The 18,745-nt window shown below is 47.0% G+C and overlaps 1 protein-coding gene across 2 annotated transcripts in view; it reads right to left on the bottom strand.

Moving 5' to 3' along the window:
• LOC126542458 (uncharacterized) overlaps positions 1-18,745 on the bottom strand; it is a 268,634-nt gene that overhangs the window by 36,005 nt on the left and 213,884 nt on the right. The window lies entirely within an intron of this gene.

Genomic DNA, 18,745 nt, shown 5'->3' with positions numbered 1-18,745 from the left:
CCCATCTTCCGTTCTTGCGCCTTCTCCGTCTTACCAAGCCTGCTCTCACAGTAAACGTTGCCTTTCCTTGGTATTGTAGAAGTGCGATTTACTACTGCGGCTATGCTTATATTGACTCTACTTATAGTGAGCCTTTAACAGTTTTGGGCCCTACGAACGATACAAACAAAGCATATTACCAGCATGCCGCCCGGTGAAAACGGTATTACGTCATTTACAAGGAGTATGTCACGATCACAAAGGATGCTTCTTAATCGCGAACGCTGCACGTTTCTTTCTGTTCCGTCTTCAATTTTGCTGTCCCTGTATCCGTGGCACAGGCGACGGGACGCAGCACGCTTCGCTGACGAAACCTTTCCGACGCCGTCCGGGACCGAACTCTCGGTTACAAGAAAATCCGGCGAAGAAGAAAAAGGACCAAAAAAAAAGAAAGAAACAAAGAACCGAAAACGGGAAGGAACGCAGAAAGCGAGCGGGCCTCCTCCGAGCCCAGATTTCACGCCCGCCCGCTCGCATCGTCCGCTTGCAGTAGAGAAGAATCTCTCTTACCGAAAATTCATTTCCTTTTCGCCGTGAAGCGAAACGAGAGGCACCAGAGGGAAAAAAAAGAAGGAACGCCTTCGCTGCGCTCGGTGGAGATTCGAAACGGAGGAGAGAAAGGGCACGTAAGCGTATAGAAGTGCGACATGCAATACGAGGACCGTGGAAGGGGGTGGCGGGAAAAATCGGCGAGGAAAAAGAAAAGATAGAAAAGAAAAGAAGAGAGAAGAGGCATTACTCTCGAACGAATCCGGGAAAGAATGCGATGAAAGTAAGAATTCGACGGTGACGAGATCGAGACTTAAAAGGGTAAAACAGTGTAGCCGCGCGTCGCACTGCGGATGCGAAATCAAGGTATTCGAGAGAAGCATGCTCCTCGATCTCGAGGGAAATGGCCTGCTCGAAAGTGTCAGACCGTGCGACAGCATCCTAAGTTGAGCAAGTGCGTTTTCTCGGCACTGGCTATAGTTCTATGGAGTGGAGCAGCAGGAAAAGAAGTGCTGTACAAAGACACGGCGTGAATAACAGGACGTATAGTTGTTTGCTGTGTACCTTTCTGCGCGTCGTTTTTTGAACACTGCTGTTACTGATTTTTTGACAAACTAAGGCCAATGTTTCATTTTATACAGATGCGCCATTCCGGCTAAGCAGTTTCCAAGGGAATGAGAGAAAATATAATTTAGGAAGTGAACGCCTGAAATCAGCCATGCACTTCTCTCGGTCTTGGTTCCTTAGTAGCAGTAGTAGTAGAGCGAAATAACGATTAATTTATTTATAGAAAGGCAGAGACATCAGCCTGAGCTAGAGCTCGCTCTGGCCTGCGGCACTGCACTGGGGAGGAGGGACGGGTAGGAAAAGAACGGACGAGCGAGGCGAAGAAGGAGAGGGGATGTGTATGTAGAAGTGGTATATACCAGTATATACCAGTATATACCAGTATATACAAGTGGTATATACAGTGTCTCTAAAGCGGTGTGTCTAGCTCAGTGACTAGTAAAGACGCTAGAGCTGCCCTTATAGTAACGGCTGCGCTGACTGCGTTCGGTGGTCACGCCGTCGGCCCATAACAAAGACGTCAGATAGTGATCTGCAATCGACGTTCTCGCGCGTATGCAGGACAAACGCTATACAGGTTTTTCAAGTGCGTACATAGCTTGGACCATTTGCCACTGCAAGCTATGAGGCGCACATAATACCTGGTGAAACGGGACGCTAACGCGAATCCGGTGCGCCACATGCGTTTGGTTGCGTGCGAGCTTGTCGGGCATATGGCGGCTCACTCTCCGTGAGCGATGCTGCTCAGATCGCACTTCTGACGTCGCACACAACACCGGGCAGCTGACCGTGACGTCCGGGTTTGTTTCCCGGCCGGGGCGGTCGAATTCCAATGGGGGTGTAATGCGAATATGCATAGTGTACATAGCTTTGACGTACAACGTCGTGCGGACCAAATTAAACCCGAGCCATCTGCTATACGTTGCCACTCACAGCCCCTGAGTTATTTCGAAATAATAAACTTAATCAGTCAACAGTGCTAAGGATGGAGAAGTGGAGCAGATCGTCAACTAGACGAAATCAATAAACATTATTCAAAAGACAACAGCAAGCGACCGCAGGTCCTGTGTGACGGTAGTAGGTTTAAACATGAAATGCACTACAAGCTGCACTCACTGCCCCGATTTCTCATGTATGGCGAGAAAACTCCGATAATTTTCTTGTGGTCAGCGTCATCAAAAAATTTTATTTTCTTGCTCTGTCTTTCATTAGGGCAACATCAATGTTGTCGCGTTCTGGTGACGCCGAGGAATTGAAAACGACCAATAGGTTCATGTGAAAATTTAGCTATTAATTGAGCGAACATGTGCCCAGAAAAAGAACTATACGCTCAAAGCACAAAGTATACCTCCGAGCAAACTAGTCAGCCATCGAAAATAAGCGTAATAATCTGGTGAAGAACGGTCACCGACAAATGCAAAATAACGCACTAGTGACAACATTGAGCAAAATGAGAACAAGGTGAAAGCAGAAGCCAACGTTTCGACAAGTGGATTTGTGTTTTTCATGACAACATTGTCCCACATGTTGTTTTATACAGTAGCATAACAACTTGACGCAATGTTCAATCAGATATAGCGAAACGTTAAGCTCTCCTGAGTCGCCTGTTTACATTCAAGCCCGTCAGCAAGGAGGTCGTGGTCAGAACTGCAGTTTAATGGCAACTTTTTTTTTTTAGTAGAGATCACGAGATGTGCTCAAGAAATAGTAAACTCTAAAGTTTATAACAACCGGATAACTACTCCTTTTTCTCGAGCTACTAGAGAAAAAGAAAGAGGGAGAGCGAGGGGCAGATGTGATAAGAGAAAGGCGTGGGAGGTTAACCAGGCTGAGCTCAGTCGGGTGCGCGGGACTGGGAAAATAACGAAGGCGAGTGGAAAATGAGAAGGAAAAAAAGGTTGCAGTATGCACGGACAACCACGCAATAAAACATATCGTTCATTTCATGACAAACAGTGACGTAGGCTGGTGCATTGCAAAAAAAAAAAAAATGCAGTAGCACTTTCATGATTTTGTACATGTCAGACGGACGAGGCCACGGTCCCAGGATCGAGCAACTAAGTTTCGGTAAACACAAAGCTCAGGAATAAAGGAGTCGCTTAACTATAGATCGCACATCTCAGCCAACGACATTAGATACACTTAGCTCGAACCTATGAATACAGACATTAAGCGAGAGAGACTTGCTTAGCAGCTCTACGTTATTACGAGAAGATATTAATTGCGCAGCGTAATTTTGGGTTAACGTTTCATGCCCTAGAACACATTACCAGGTACAGAACTAAGAAAAGTATTCGGAATCGAAAAGAACCCAAAGGATCAAGAAAAATTGGCGAACATGGGAGCATGACAAAGGCAAACCACGAATGAGCCGACGTAAAGATTAAAAAAAAAAATGTGCCCGGTGTAGTGACTGAAATGAAAGTGCTTGAAAAAACTTACAATAAGAAAAACGTTATCTGTTTGACGAACGCGTGTGGAAAGGCACTTGTTTCCAGATTGCGAAGCACAGCAGTGTGTTCAAAGGAGCTGGTTGGGTCATCTATAGAATAAAAAACAGACACAGCGCGACACAGGACGAACGAGTAAAGAGCACAGGACAGAGCGCTGACTATATAGTAACCAAACGTTTTATTTGATTGCTAGTAAAATGATTTATTTGCTAGTCAAATGCTTTATTAGGTTGTTAATCAAATGCTTTATATGGGTGCTACTCAAATGCTTTTGACTAGCAACCAAATGTACTTAGCGACATTCCGTTGGCACGCTATGACAGAGGCTTACTCGCTCGCCTACAGGTGACAACCGTAAGAATATTCCGCTTTGTTGACGATTTTTTAGCATTTTATCGAGTTGACCCTTATGACACGGAGTTAATCTCCAAGGCAATTACAGATGCCTTGAGTGACATAATGAGGGATTTCGCATTAACAACGGAAGAGCCCACCAATGACCGTTTAAGGTTTCTAGACACTAAAATTGTTTTTAAGCCTCATCACGTGTGCTGGAGCTGCTCGCCTTGCTCAAAGAAAGGGCTTCTCCCGTTTTCGTCTGTACACTCCAAACTCGTAAAACGAGGCATCGCTAAGGCATGTTTCCGAGCTGCTGTCAAGCATTCGTGTGAGTACTCTGTTGAACAGAGCCTTTCAGGACAAGTTAACCAACCAACATCAACAGGCTACCCGACCTGCGTGCTGTGCAGTGTTGCTGGTGACCTGGTAGAAGAGTTAAAGAACGCCGGAAAACAAACTATGCAGTCACCGCCTTCGAGATCTAGGCTTGCCGCCATTCCTTGTGTACACCGTGTTTCCCATAACATAATGAAAGTTGCGGCTAAGGCAGGAATGAGGGTCGTGTTCAGTGCCTCTAATAAGCTGAGCGGGTTGTGCAAAATAGGCAACAGGGTGGATACTGTCGAGCGTAAAAGTTGCTATAAGAATCTCGTTCGCGGCTTCATTGACTGTACTGATTGGATTTGATTTGACGTCATTGACTGCATTGACTGGATTTTATTGACTATCGTCTATAAGATCCCGCTCGATTGTAAACGTTGCTATATCGGGAAAACGGCGAGGTGCATTAATGATCGCCTGCGCCAGCATGCCGCTTCACTGAAAGGAAACCCGTGCAGTCATCTGGCTGCCCACTGTAACACGTGTGGTTACACCCAAATCTTTAGGAAGTGCCAAATAATTGGAAGATAGTGGAAAGCGCGCGCGGGAAATCTTCGAGGCATTTTGCATATTCACAAGTGGCGACGCATGCGTCAGTTCTGCGTCCCTCACGCTATCAACAAAAGAACTGGGTTATCTCCGTGACTAACGCTTATCCTTCGTTTTCTGTTCTTTATGTCGCCTTCAATGATGTCTTTATATGCTGCTTCAGCAAATAAAGCATTTGGTTGCTGGTCAGCGCTCTGTTCTGTGCTTTATACTCGCTCGCCCTGTGTCGTGCTCTTTCTGTTCTTTTTTTAAATTCTATTTGCGAAGTACACTTCACCACTTGCAACTAAGGTCGAAAGAAAGACCCTATAGAGTCTTTCTTTCAACTTTGAAGGACCAACGAGAGTGCGTGAAAAGGTATGACGCCTTCTGATTGCACATCTACAGGACACAAAACTCAATTGTATGAGGTAACAAATTCCCGAACAGCGAAAGAGACGCTCGGGCGGTGCTCACCCTGCAAGACTAACCACGTCTGTAGTGAAACAGCTTAATCACCCAACCACCCATGAAGGGAGATACGCGCGTGCGGCCGGACACTGGCTATTCATTTACTCGTGAAATGGGAATGCAACGATATCCCAACGGAAAATCCCGCCTGAGCGTCCACGCATCTGAGCCCGAGTAGTGTCGAGGCTTCGCATCGGATCCCCGTTTACGAGTCGAGTTAAAGCAACAGCGAAATGCGGAAAGATACCGAGGGCCACCCCCGAGAGAGAGCAGCCCATGAGCGATAGCACGGGTACGAGGTCAGCAGGAAAGGCACCGCGGTTATTTACGAGCCAAGCGCGCACATGCAGGCGCTCAAAACGTTAGCTGCAACGAAGCTGCAATCACGGAAACTGAACGTGTGAAAAAACAATATAAAAAGAAAGAATGAAAGCAAGAAGAAAAGAGGGGGAGGGGGTACGCTAGAGCCGAGAGAACCGAACGCGAGGAGGGCTCGCAGGAGAGCGACATTATTAAGGCGTAATCCCAGAGGTAACAGCGGCGATTGCGGAACGGCGATTACGACGGCCATTAGAACGGGGACCACAAACGACGCCCATCAGCGGCACGCGACTCCAAGCTGCGGGTGTGCCGAGACACCGAGACGGCGGGCGCCCGCAACCGAGCGTGCGGGAACAAGTTGGCGGCACGTATATACGTACACACATGTGCACGTGCGTGTACAAGCCGCAGACCGATCGGCGTTTCGTGCCAAATGAAGCAGACGCGATGGCTGAATAGACACGCAGTTCAGTCGCAGTCCAGTCCAAAGGGGGAGGCCGTTGGACGGAAAAGGAAAGAAGCTGAAGAGCCAGTAACGAACTCCAGGCGCCTGCAGTGGATTGAGTGGCGTTTGCGCCCCACTTGCGGGCCGGGGCTCTTGTCGGCGGAAGTATCGGTCTGTGTGCCCCGTCGGGGGGTCAGTGAACTACAAGACGGAGAGAGGCCTCGGCTGAAGGAGACAGCGGGTCATCTGGGGCAACACGGCAAACGATACGGTTGCGCGCATGCACGCATACAAAGGCAGACGCACGCCCACATCAGCTCACTTGTTAACTCGCTCACCCGACGCACACGTATCCACCAAGAAACAGAAACGATCAAGATTTCAATCATGGATCCTTAACTTTCTTTTTTCTCTTTTAAATATAGCCTTGCTCTAGTGCCTATAATCGGCCATTTCGACTTTGTCAGAAGTGCGGCTAAATTCCGTATGGTTCACTTGAGGCACCAGGTCACCTATTTTTTTTATTATTATTGTGTTTTACGTGAAAAAAAAAACCACGATCTGATTGTGAGGCATGCCGTAGTCTGGGGACTCCGGAAATTTGAACCAGCTGGGGTTCTTTAACGTGCACCTATATCTTAGTACACGGGTGTTCTCGCATTTCGGCGCCAACGAAATGCGGTCGCCGTGGCCGGGATTCAATCCCGCTACCTCGTGCTTAGCAGTCCAGCACCATAGCCACTAAGCAACCACGGCGGGTACACCATCTAAATAAATCGATCACCTTCCTCATGCTCGTTACATGGGGCTCGGAAAGTCAGATTTGTCCCTCTTTATCGATAGGTCACAAAAGTCATCCATTCATGACGAATTAGGGAGGTTAGAGCAGCACACGTTAACTAACCTCACACTGGTGTACTCATGTGCCTGATATATCAAATCAGTAAATATACACTGTACTATACGTCAATATTCCCCTTCACCACACCGAACTGATTGTCTTTGATTTGCATAACCTAGGTATACAGAAACAGGAAACGCTCCGTAGGAGCGAGTATAAACGTACTTGGTGAGCAAACAATGTTCTTGGTCGCTGATCATGCCCAGACAAAGAGACTATAACTCAAAGCTATTCTATACTGTATGATGGACAGCGACAGTATGCAGTCTCTTTGAAAGACGATCAATTTTTCGAATGTGCTCAGTGTCTTCATGCAGGTTGACGTGAACTTGCACTACTTTTTATGTGCTTTATTCTTCGCTGTGTTTTGTTTCGTTTTTTGTTTGTTTTTTAATGTTGCGACGGAACAGATAAAGACTGTTTTGGGAACGCACCACATGTGAGTGAAGGTTCGCAAGTCGCCCTATATATGCATAGTCGCCTACGCCTGAGTTCGAGTGATGCTCTATTCCACAGCTATGTCCATGCCCCCCAACCCCCTCCTCGGACTGCTTCTTATTTATTTGTTTGCTGTCCTTTCACCTGCTTTTCTTTACTCGTAGGTGTTTCTTTTCGATGATTTGTATAGCCGCGCCATCGGTGGCCTAATTTCGCACTGCCTCATCATTTATTTACAACAACAGCAGCAGCAGCAACACTTTGTTATAGGACGCTGCCTTCGCTATATTGGCTACCTACTACTGTCACTCAGTGGCTACAGCCTTCTAGCTGCTGCTTACTACAAGAGGGAAGAGAGAAAATGTAAATTCAATGGATATGCCTCGACAGCCGACGAGCTGCCATCCCGCGGGAGCAACGGGGGGTATAGAATAATTACAATGAAATATGAATTAGCCAACATCGTAGCAATAATGATTTAAGTATACTCTATCACGTAGGTTTTGATGTTAACCCACATGAATAATATGTTACTGAAAAAAATAACCGCGTTATTTGTACTGGGCTGTACTTTTCTTTTTTTTTTTTCTTTGCTTCGTCAGAATTTCTTGAATACTGTGCTGCAACACGTCTTATAACCATCGTCGTCAAGTATTGCAGAAGTATTCTTTCTTTTTTTCGATGTTCATTTCAAGCGGATTATGGTTCAGTAAAAATGGAGCTCGCGATAGTTGGGAGCCAGTGCTGCCACTTGAAGGCTGCCTTCCTTTTTCATGCTCCGTCGCACGCATGTATAAATATTGCAATAAGCGAAAAAGCGGCTCTTGCAATGCATTAGCGGATTATGTCTTTCTTGCGGGTTCTGAGTGTTACCTTCCGGCGGTGAACTTTACCAAGCCGAGGCTTAAACCGCGGCCAGGGATTTCAATATTGGGCGCCTCTAGGATTTCTTCGGTAGTCTTTCTTTTCCTTTTGCCTGTACACTGACCTGACTTTTAAAGTGGAATTCCTCGAAAACGGAGAACCATGCGAGAGTGGGTTTGTCTTTAGAAAACGCATAGAATAAACTGCAGCGTGCAATGACCGCCTTATGCCATCGAATATTTAGTGAGAAACTTATGAAAGTTAAAAGGCAGTAAAGCATTTTTTTTTTCTTTCCCCACACGCGCTGCTCAGAGAACCGGCCCCGTTTTCTATAGTCTTCACACTAAGCTCTCGAAGATTTACCTGAGCTGTATATTGTTTCTGCCGAATGTGGGCTTATGTTATCCTGCCTTAAATTAAATTATGGTGTCCAGAGGGCCCACGATGCGGCGGTCGGGCATGGCCTGACTGTCCCAATGTGGGAGCGGCCCGCAGCGCGCTGAGTCGCGTACCTCAGGACCTTCATTAAAGTTTTGCATTCATCCATCCATCCATAGTGTTTTACGTGAACAAACCACGATCTGATTATGTGGCATGCCGTAGTCTGGGGACTCCGGAAATTTCGACAACCTGGGGTTATTTAACGTGCACCTAAATCTAAGTACGCGGGTGTTTTCGCATTTCGCCCCTATCGAAATGCGGCCGCCGTGCACCTAAATCTAAGTACACGGGTGTTTTCGCTTTTCGCCCCCATCGAAATGCAGCCGCTGTGGCCGGGATTCGATCCCGCGACCTCGTGCTCAGCAGCCCAACACCATAGCCACTGAGCAGCCACGGCGGGTGTTATTCTACCATTAATATTAGATCCATTCGCTAATATATCCCACTATTTCGTGCGAACCAGATGAAAAAGTAAACAAGAGAATAGGGCACAAATGCTGCAGGACCTAGCTGCAGCTGAGACGAAATAAGTCGTAACAAAGATTAAGCGGACGCCTGGTGACATTGATGTCCAAGAGAGGTAGAAGTGCGAAGAGCTAGGCAGGGATGTTAAGCAAGCTGAGTATACGGATGCCTGCCTGGCGCTGATGAAAAGTGAAGGGGCACTGACATATGAGCAAAAGGATGGAAGAAAAGTTCTCAGTCCTCACGAAGGCACATAGATACAAGCTAAAGCGTTGATCGTTCGGTCAGTCATAAGCGGTCACGTAAGCGGACGGATCGCAAAAAAAAAAAAAAAAAATATGGGATCCGTAAGCAGGCATTCTTGCTCCGGATGCGCCCAGTTCGACACATGTTGCGAGGACGCCCTTTAAAAATGTAGGCGCGAAATTGCGTCCGACACGTAACTTGTATATAAAACTGACATTATACTTCTCGTGCAACGCAGTCGCTTCGATATTCTAGGAGTAGCCTTCTGCACGTGAGTGATTCCTAACTTAGCATTAGAGGTGCACGCCGGCATTGGCCGTGCCGCGGACTCTTTACTTCAGCGGAAGGAAACAAACAGCCGCGGCGTCCAGGCAGCCATGCCAGCACCGTCGTTGTGGAGTTGTAAATACGCCGCCGTCATAAATGATAAGCGATGGGCCAGCACTGAACGAGAAGCAAAGGTACACTCATGGTGGTGGTGGTGGTGGTGATAAACTTTATTGAAAGGGGGAAGGGTAAAGAGGGACGTGGCTGAGGGTTAGGGCTCAAGTAAGGCCCTGGGCCTGCTTGGCCTTTTCCGCCCAGTCCACCAGTTCAAGTTGTCGGTCGACGGCCCGGGAACTGAGCCAGGCTGTCCAGTACACTCATCGACTTCTTTTACAAAATGTACGCAGGCTCACTTCTTAGGAAATACGCTTGTGAGCGCTGCAAATCAGACGCACAAGGGGGCAATGATGCCCTTCTTTTTTCTTTCATATTTCATAGATTTTTAGAGAGCCAGGTAAAAAAGAACTACGTAAAAAGAAACAGCATCAACGAGAGAACTTAGTTTGGTGTTTCTGAGCATGCTCTACAACATTGCTGGTCAAATTTATGCCCTGAAACGAATATATAAATATTTAAATACTTGAACTTAATCGGTAGGGTAAATAATCGCACTTTAAAGTAGTATGAGTAACTCAAGTTAAGTATGCCGTTGGTCTCATTCACCTTAGATGTATTATATTTTTATGCTTGGTTCAAGTTACACGAAACATTCGATATGAACAGAAGTAAATCTAGACGAACGTTTCTAACACAGATTAGCTCACACCGAACCATTCAATTCCAGACTGCACGTTCGTGTGCTTGCTGCGAAAAAAAAAATTCATCTTTTCGGCGCTTATCATATACAGGTTTTCCATCCTGACAATATTATATTCTCATCAGATTATTTTTTTGTTTCATTCAGAAGAGCAAGTATCGACCCACACGGGCGCAGTTTAGAATTTCCCTGTGCTTTCATTCGTGTCACCACAGTGTCTTCTCTACTTGCGGATTAAAAGCGCAGCACTGCGGCGTCTTCTCCATTTCGATAATCAGACTTACACAGCATATACATCAAGGCCTTGGTAATCACGTGTCTCCGAAAGGAGGGTACCTCTTTCCGCTTTGCAGCTCATCAATTTCCGTCCGTCCACAGAAACACCAACAGCAAGAACAACAACAGCGAGACAAGCAACCGACATAGATGAACAAAGCAAGAGCTGGAAGGCGACAGAGATGCACGAAGCCGTGTCATGTGCGGGCGCGCACTGAGACATCAGGTAATGAGAAAGGCGAACAGCGTATCCGTGTCGTTCGTCGGACACGGTGCTGCTGCACTTCGGCAGCTGCCCGATACGCCTTCCCTGCGGACGGGCGAGACAGACTGACAAACAAGCGAAGCAAGAACAAACCACCGCTCAAACTGAGGCCGTGTACGTAAAGGTCGACGCCACGCGCGGTGGCGCTCTCATGACAGTAACGACCCTGCGGGTCAACCGAGGTCCGCGGCGCAGCCGGACGGCCGCAGACGGGGAAAATGGTCGAGCAAAGAAAAACGTTTCGCCGTCTCCCTGCCAACTATCCCTTCCTCCTCGTCATCTTCCTTCCGTGTTTCCCGTTCTCCCATCCTATTCTACTATACTGAGAAGCAGCCGTGCTCCTTTTTCTAAACCCCGCGCTGCCCTCTCCCTCGTCCCCAACTTACTACATTCTCCCAAACCATCAACACCGCCCATCTCTTACCAAGTCTTTCGATTTCCCGATCGATGCACCGCGATGTGGTTATCTTCGTCAAATAAGTGGGGCGCAGCCCTGCAATTTACTTTTTATACTATTTTGCCGTTTTTCTGCGCGACAAATTTATTTTATTTTCTCTTTCATTTTTTATCAATAGGAGGACCCGGCAATCCTATGTGATATTTGTTGCTACCGCGTAAGATTTGGACGGCAGCACATTCTATATACGTACGTGTATGTTGCGTCGGAATTTGTGTTTTTCTTTTTTTCTTTTCACATAACCCAAGCCATGCCGTCATGGTCCGTTGAACGAAACTGATGCAAAGTAACTCCTGTGCTACGAAACATTTCTTCACGATGTCTCCTTCTGCCGGAATACGCGTTTCACGCGTCTGAACGTGGAGCTTCATAAGTTGTTGTACGAGGTGTTTTAAACGTTGATGGAACCAGTATCTTTATGTCATCTTGTTTCATGGTGTAGTGCAGGCCCTACTATCACAGAACTTCCCTTTTCAATTGAACGTCTCAGCCCTAATTTTCAAACTGACTTTTCAACTGGAACGCGCCGGTGCTGCGTGCTTTAATGTTGCCTCTGCTGGCTACGTTGTCGCCTCACTTCCGCTTGACGACAAGAAGCACGAAAGTTGCTAGGCCCGTATTAAGTGGTTGCATGCTTTTGGAAGCTAAATGTCCTAATCAAATCTCCCTATTTCCTTTCTTTCTCCGTTCTGTAATAATTTTGAAATTTGCTCAAATGCAGTCTAACTTAGGGCGCCTACATTTAGCGGCGTGCTTTCACAATGGTTTCTTAGAGTAGTATTTCGAGCAACAATGGGGGGAATTACACGTGTTTTGTCGACGCCATCCTTCGATTGTGCCAGTTGGTTCTTTGGATTCTCACCATAGCCATGTCACTATGACCTAGCTACCGTCTAAGTGACTTCAGTGTCGTTGTCATTTTACTTTCTGACGTTTTAGTTTAGAATTTACGCTGGTCCTGACAAGCCATGCCGTCATGGTTGGTTGAACGAAATTCACGCGCAGCAACTGCTGCATTACGAAACATTTCTTCGCCAAGTCTCTTTCCGCCCAAAAACTAGCAGCTTCGTCCGACAGGCGAAGCAGTGATTGCGATAGAAAATTAGTACACAGCTATATGAAGTATGGATGGTAGCTACCAGTACACGGCGCACTTTGTACACATCGCAGACTGCTTTCAAGATATGGGTGCCCACGCGATGTACGCAACAGCCGCCGGTAGTGGCAGGCTATAGGTCCTAGATTGAGCTTGGCTGAGCTTTAGGACTGACCACCCAACGACATCTACATCTGCGGAACTAGCTGCTCTTCGCGCTGCACTTTGTTTCGTCAACCGGGAACCACCTAGACAATGGTCAATTTTCAGTGACTCAAAGGCAGCCCTACAATCTGTGCTATCAGCTCTGCGTCGCGGGCCATTCGAACAGCTCGTGCTCGATATTAGATGCCTACTCCATACATCACATGAGAAAGGACATCACGTGACGTTTCAGTGGCTGCCAAGTCACTGCGGCGTCATAGGAAATGAAGACGCCGATAAAGCCGCTCGGACAGCTCTTGAAGACACACAGCAAGAGGCCATACCACTTTCACGGTCCGACGCAGCCAGCAGACTTCGAGTGCTTACACGGGAGATCACGCTCTCTCTATGGTGCGCACCAAGCAGCCAGACCAACCGGAGCAATCGTCAACACGACCTGCCCTCCTTGATGTATCTCTGTATGCCAACTGGACTCCGCCGAAGTTAGGCCACCCTGCTTTATCGCTTATGGCTAGGGGTGGCCTTCACGAAATCTTACTCGTTTCGCATTGGAATGGCCGACAACGCTCTCTGCAATGCCTGTCTTTGCGATGAGACGCTGGAACACATTCTGTGCGACTGTCCTGAATATAATGTTCAGAGAGAGTCCATGGCGTCCGTTCTAGCGCACCTTGACAATAGACCATTGTCAGTTGCAACCATTTTCACATATCGCCGACAGAAGACATCGCAGCTGAAGGCGACGAAGGGACTACTTCGGTTTATGAAGGAGACGGGCTTGGACAAGCGGCTGTGACAGTGATGTCACGTACCGCGCAAGAGCGACAGACTAACCAACGATGTGTGTGCCGTGTTATGTGCTCTCTATCTCTTCTCCCCGTCTTTCATCCCCCCCCCTTCCAGCTCTCATGTGTAGGGTAGCAAACCGGTTAAGCTAAGCTGGTTAACCTCCCTGCCTTCCTTCTCCACTTTTTCCTTCCTTCCTTGGCTGAGCTTGAAGATCAGCCTGACGGGACGTGGCGCTTTCTGGGTTTGCGCCTGGAGCAGTAGAGCTATCGCCCTAATAACGACAACGACAGCAAATGCACTTGCATTAATGCACCGAACAAAGGTGGCGGCCAAAAAGTAACAGGAACGAATGGGGAGAGAAGAGGGGAGCGAGAGGGGTTCGTGCCGCCGAAGACGTGCAAAAAACAAATCAATGAAGCAAGCACGAAGCTTACAAACATTGTCAAGCACAACGGCCCAGAGTACGTATTGAACAAATGATCGATACCGGGAACCCCGGAAACACATAGAAACGAGCAGGGTAGTCGTAAATGTGGCGCCCTACTATGCGAGAGGGACGGAAGGGTGGAGTTTGGGGAGACGACAGGGGCTATCTTATGGAAACTACGGCTCGGCGGAGTCCGCGGACGGCGCAGCGCTGGCGCCTTAACTGAAACGACGTCGTATTGACGCTGCACAACAACAATGAACGCCTGGCTTCAGGGCAGCGCAGACGATTGAGTCGCACATTTTTATGGCCGCGCGCCGCTTTCCTCGTTTACTGCTGAGGCCGTCTGAGCGCCCCTGGCGCCGAGGATACGGCTTCCTTGCAACGGCTTCAGCCGTCACTGAGGAACTGCGGAGGTCTGTGGGCAACGCGCGCACAAAGCAGCCGGACGATTTCCGTGTATAATAGTGCTTTCTTTTTTTGTGTGTGTTTTTTTTTCTTCATTGTCGGCTCTCTTACATTTTCTTTTCCTTTTCTTTTTTTGACGTAATGCTTTTCGGGACCGTGGGCCCACAGCGATGCGTGAGAATATTTCCTCATACACTTTTTCCTTTAACGGTGTGGAACTAGGTGCCGTGTTCCACTTATCGATCAGTTTTACGCATAGGCGTTTCAGTCTGCTCCTTTCGAAGAGACTAAGCGGAAGAAAGCGTGATGAAACATAAACATGCACTCTTACTTTTTTCTGTTCTTTTCTTTTTCTGGGCTAATTGGTGTGTTAGAAGAATTACCAGTATAAAGGTTCACGAGGTAAAACTCGCTAAAGTGGCATATAAATGGCGCCTGTCGTGACGGTGTGTGCTGCGCGCAGGTCCCGACGTCAACGAATGTCCGTCGCTGTATGCAACGGCATTCTGCTGGTTGTTAAGCGACACAAGAGTGCCGTTGAAAATTGTTTATAAACAATAGGGATAATAAATTATCAAGCTAATATCAGAAGCAGGGATTTTCTGAAAAAAAAAAGAGAAACGAAGGAAAGAAGCCCCTTTTTTTTTTACTTTTACTTTTGGTTTCGCTGAGTCGATCATTACGAGGATTGAACTATTGAGGAAAATTCTTTAGACTTCGCGTATATATATATATATATATATATATATATATATATATATATATATATATATATATATATATATATATATATATATATATATATATATATATATATATCACTATGACAACAACAGGCGGTGAACTTCTGTGCTGTCAGGTAGTGGCAGTTGTTAGGGCTCGGAATTCGAAAACCGAATATCAGCTGCACACCTCTTAACGTGACTCATACTTATGCGGGTCTCTCCGCCAAATAAAAAATCCTGTATTCGCTTTGTAAAGCTGGCTTCCATGTATATGTAATGTGCCTGTGGTGAAGTCACCACAAACACTGAAAATTAAAAAAAAAAAATAAGTTAGAAGAACGCGGGACTGATGGCACATATTATGTCACAAAAATTGCATATAGCATACGGTGGATAGCGCACTACAGTGATTAAGATATAAATTTTGGCATGCTGTTGCTCTGCTATCGCATAGATACGGCTACAGTGGCTGTTTGTCGTGCCAGCGACTTTACGTTTGCTCAGTAATCAAAGAATAGCGAGAATACATTGGAAAGGAAAGATCGTGTGAAATGCGTGAAGAACTGTGTTAGGTGCGTTTAGTTGACTGGGCTTCCAATGGCAGTCAACAGGCGAAATAAAGAGGATTTAAAGGCTAAATAATGAGAACGAAAACGAAAGTGAGAGTCTAACGTTAAGAACAGGCCTGAACAAGTCCGAAGCGAATGCGTCAGAGGCATCAATTCAAATCCCAGTACCACCGGCAAAGTTTACTTCTCCTCTTCCTTTTTTCACTTTCAATCCCCTTTCCCTTTCCAAAAGTGCAGGGTAACTTACCGGACTCAACCTGATTAACCTCCCTGCCTTTCGCTTATGACTTCTATCTCTCTCTATCTGTCTTTCTCTCTCCTTTCTTTTTTTTTTGCTATTTTTTTACTTGGCCCTATGACATGCTTGAAGCCGAGAGTGACGAGATGGCGTGTCGGAACATGACGACAATGACGTGATAATGACGACGACTTCGCGATGTAGACCGTAAGCGAAAAGATGGATGGCCACAACAAACCAAGTGTTGCACCTTAATTGATATCGCGGTAAATTCACTTATGACCATGCTAAACCAGCCACCATTCTGCCAAATTACTAGACTTCCTTGTTACAAGAAGTGGTCGAGCATATTGCTAGCACACTTATGAATAAGCACACAGCTGGACAACATCTTAAATGCCATTTGCGTTCCTTGAGGGCTTCATTGCAGCGCAGTCACGTAAAGTGGTGAAACATACACGACGTGTTGCGGTGAAGGGAAGTGAGAATTAGTGCAAGTGCTAAGCGTAAAGAAACAAAAGATAGTGTCATTATTTAGTGTGCTTTAGCTGCGCCTCCAGACCAAAGGGGCAACGGGCAAAGCAAAGCCCACGGACTATTTTGATTCCAGCTTTGATGCCGCCCTCGCTCTTGGGTGCCCTGAATATCCTGCGCCACTCGCTTTATTATAAGCTAACGTGCTCTGCTGAGGCTTCCGTTTACCGGTACTACTATTTTCGCATACTAAATAATCTCACGACAATACATATCTGTACTGTGGTCAAGCCTACTAAAGCATATTCGTCATTATAGAACACACTTGGGACATACATCCAGAGAGAGAGAGAGAAAATGATAAATGAAAGGTAGGGAGGTTAACCAGGACTGAGCCCGGTTGGCTACCCTACACTCCAGAACTGTTCAAATAATAAGCGCGGTTGTATTTTCCATCACTGCGTAATTAACAAATAGCATCTTCACAGAAAATTCAAACAAACAAAGCGCCTACATCGTGCTCAACGAAGGCCAGGCGCAGAAGAAGATCAGACCCGCATTTAAAGAAATGAAGAGAAGAAAAAAAAAAGGAATCGTGCACTGGAAATGTTCGTAAGAGAATATTCCTACCGGACGTGACACTGGACATATTAGCGAATGCGACTGGCCAATGGCAAAGAGCACTTACGAAACAGAAGCTCTGCAAATTCGGCCCTACATGTACGGATGACGTGATATTTTCTCGCAGAAAAACAAACTAGCGGATTCGCATTTAATCATAGCAACATGCCTGTACACGGCAAACTTGAAATCCGCCGCGCTGCCGAATAAGACGCAACCGTTCTTTTATTTGCTTTATTTTTCAAGATTAAAATAAATCACATGCGGATTCACCACGCTTTCTCTGCGCCGGGCAGAGTCCCCGCGCGAACCCTATAATCAAATAAATAATGGCAAGACAGCACGCAATCCAGGCCAACCACGAAGGGGTCGTGAGACGAGGCGTCTGCGGCAGCGGAATGGACCGCAGCCGCTGTTCAGATGACAGCGGGTCGGATCGATCGTGCGGCCGGCGCGAAGCTCGCGCTGCACAGCGGCTTCTTCATGCGATATGAATGGCGCATGAATTACGCGCGCACAGGACAAATAGCAACGACGCACGGCAGCGTGACCGTGGGACGCCCACGCCCGTCGGCAACAAGACCGTGCGCCCCTCCGGCCGCTTCGTCCAGCGATGTGGCTGCTCGCTTTGTTGCTGTCGAGTTGTAGATCGCGGAGAGTCGTGGGCCGGTATAACAGAGGGAGCAGCAGCCTCGTGACATTATTTATTGTCCACGCGCGACCCTCTACTGCGCATTGCCTATCTGCATACATGTACTATGTATGTCTCTATTTTGACATCAACCGAATTTGCGGGTGCGTCGGAGAAGACGGTACGAAGAGCCACCGCTGCCGAACTACCACGTATAGCTGCTCTTAACTAATACGTATTTAAAGAAACTTCCCATAGATCCTGCAGTTTTAAATTGTCTGACTAGTCAGTGAAAATGGCAGTGCAATGAAGCAGCTCCATCATAGTAGCACGGATATCGATGACGTAATGGTGCGCTGATACATCGTCAACCGTACTTTGTTATTAAGATATTTCTGGTCCTATCAAACCACCTCTCACTGTAAGAATGACTTTTTTGTTATTGTGGAAGGCTAATTTACGTATAAAACTTAAGTTACTTTTCTGCTTAGCGTCCCAATAAATGAATCTGGGCTTCTTGTGTCTGATATTCGGCGCTATTTTCGAATAGCCGAAGCCTCCAGAGATGCCCACTCTTTCCTACTGGAAAAGGAAACATTCACAAGAGTACGCAAATGTGAACCTTGCAGATTCAGAGGATGTGCGATAGACAACTAATAAGGCAAATATCTGTGCTCAGCAAACTACTGTATGGATGTATAGATGGAAAAACTTATTTTATTGGAAGCCCTAAAGGGATGTCACACAACTATTACACCTTTCCTGCTCTGCATCCGCCCAGGTGGCTTAGCGGCTGTGGTGTTGCGCTGCTATAAGTACGAGCTCACGAGATTAAATCTCGGTCGTCGCGGCCGCATTTAGATGGGGGCGAAATGCAAAGACGTCCATGTCCCATGCATTCGGGGGGGGGGGGGGGGGGGGGGGCACATTAAATATCCCCTGGTGGTCAGAGTTATTCCAGAGCCTCCCTCCTCCCCCCCCCCCTCCCCCCCCCCCTAGCTACGGCGCCCTTCATACTCAAATTGTGAGTTTCAACCTTTCCCGCTCGTCTACAGCGTCGGGCACCTCGTACGTACTGCCCTAGTGCGTCTCAGTTTTTTCTCTATTTTATCCCATCGTGACCCCGGAAATT

The sequence above is a fragment of the Dermacentor andersoni genome, chromosome 2, assembly GCF_023375885.2.
Source record: "Dermacentor andersoni chromosome 2, qqDerAnde1_hic_scaffold, whole genome shotgun sequence".
NCBI classification, from domain to species: Eukaryota; Metazoa; Arthropoda; class Arachnida; order Ixodida; family Ixodidae; genus Dermacentor; species Dermacentor andersoni.
The sequence above is the reverse complement of the archived record's forward strand: the minus strand, read 5'-3'. Positions and strand labels throughout refer to the sequence as shown.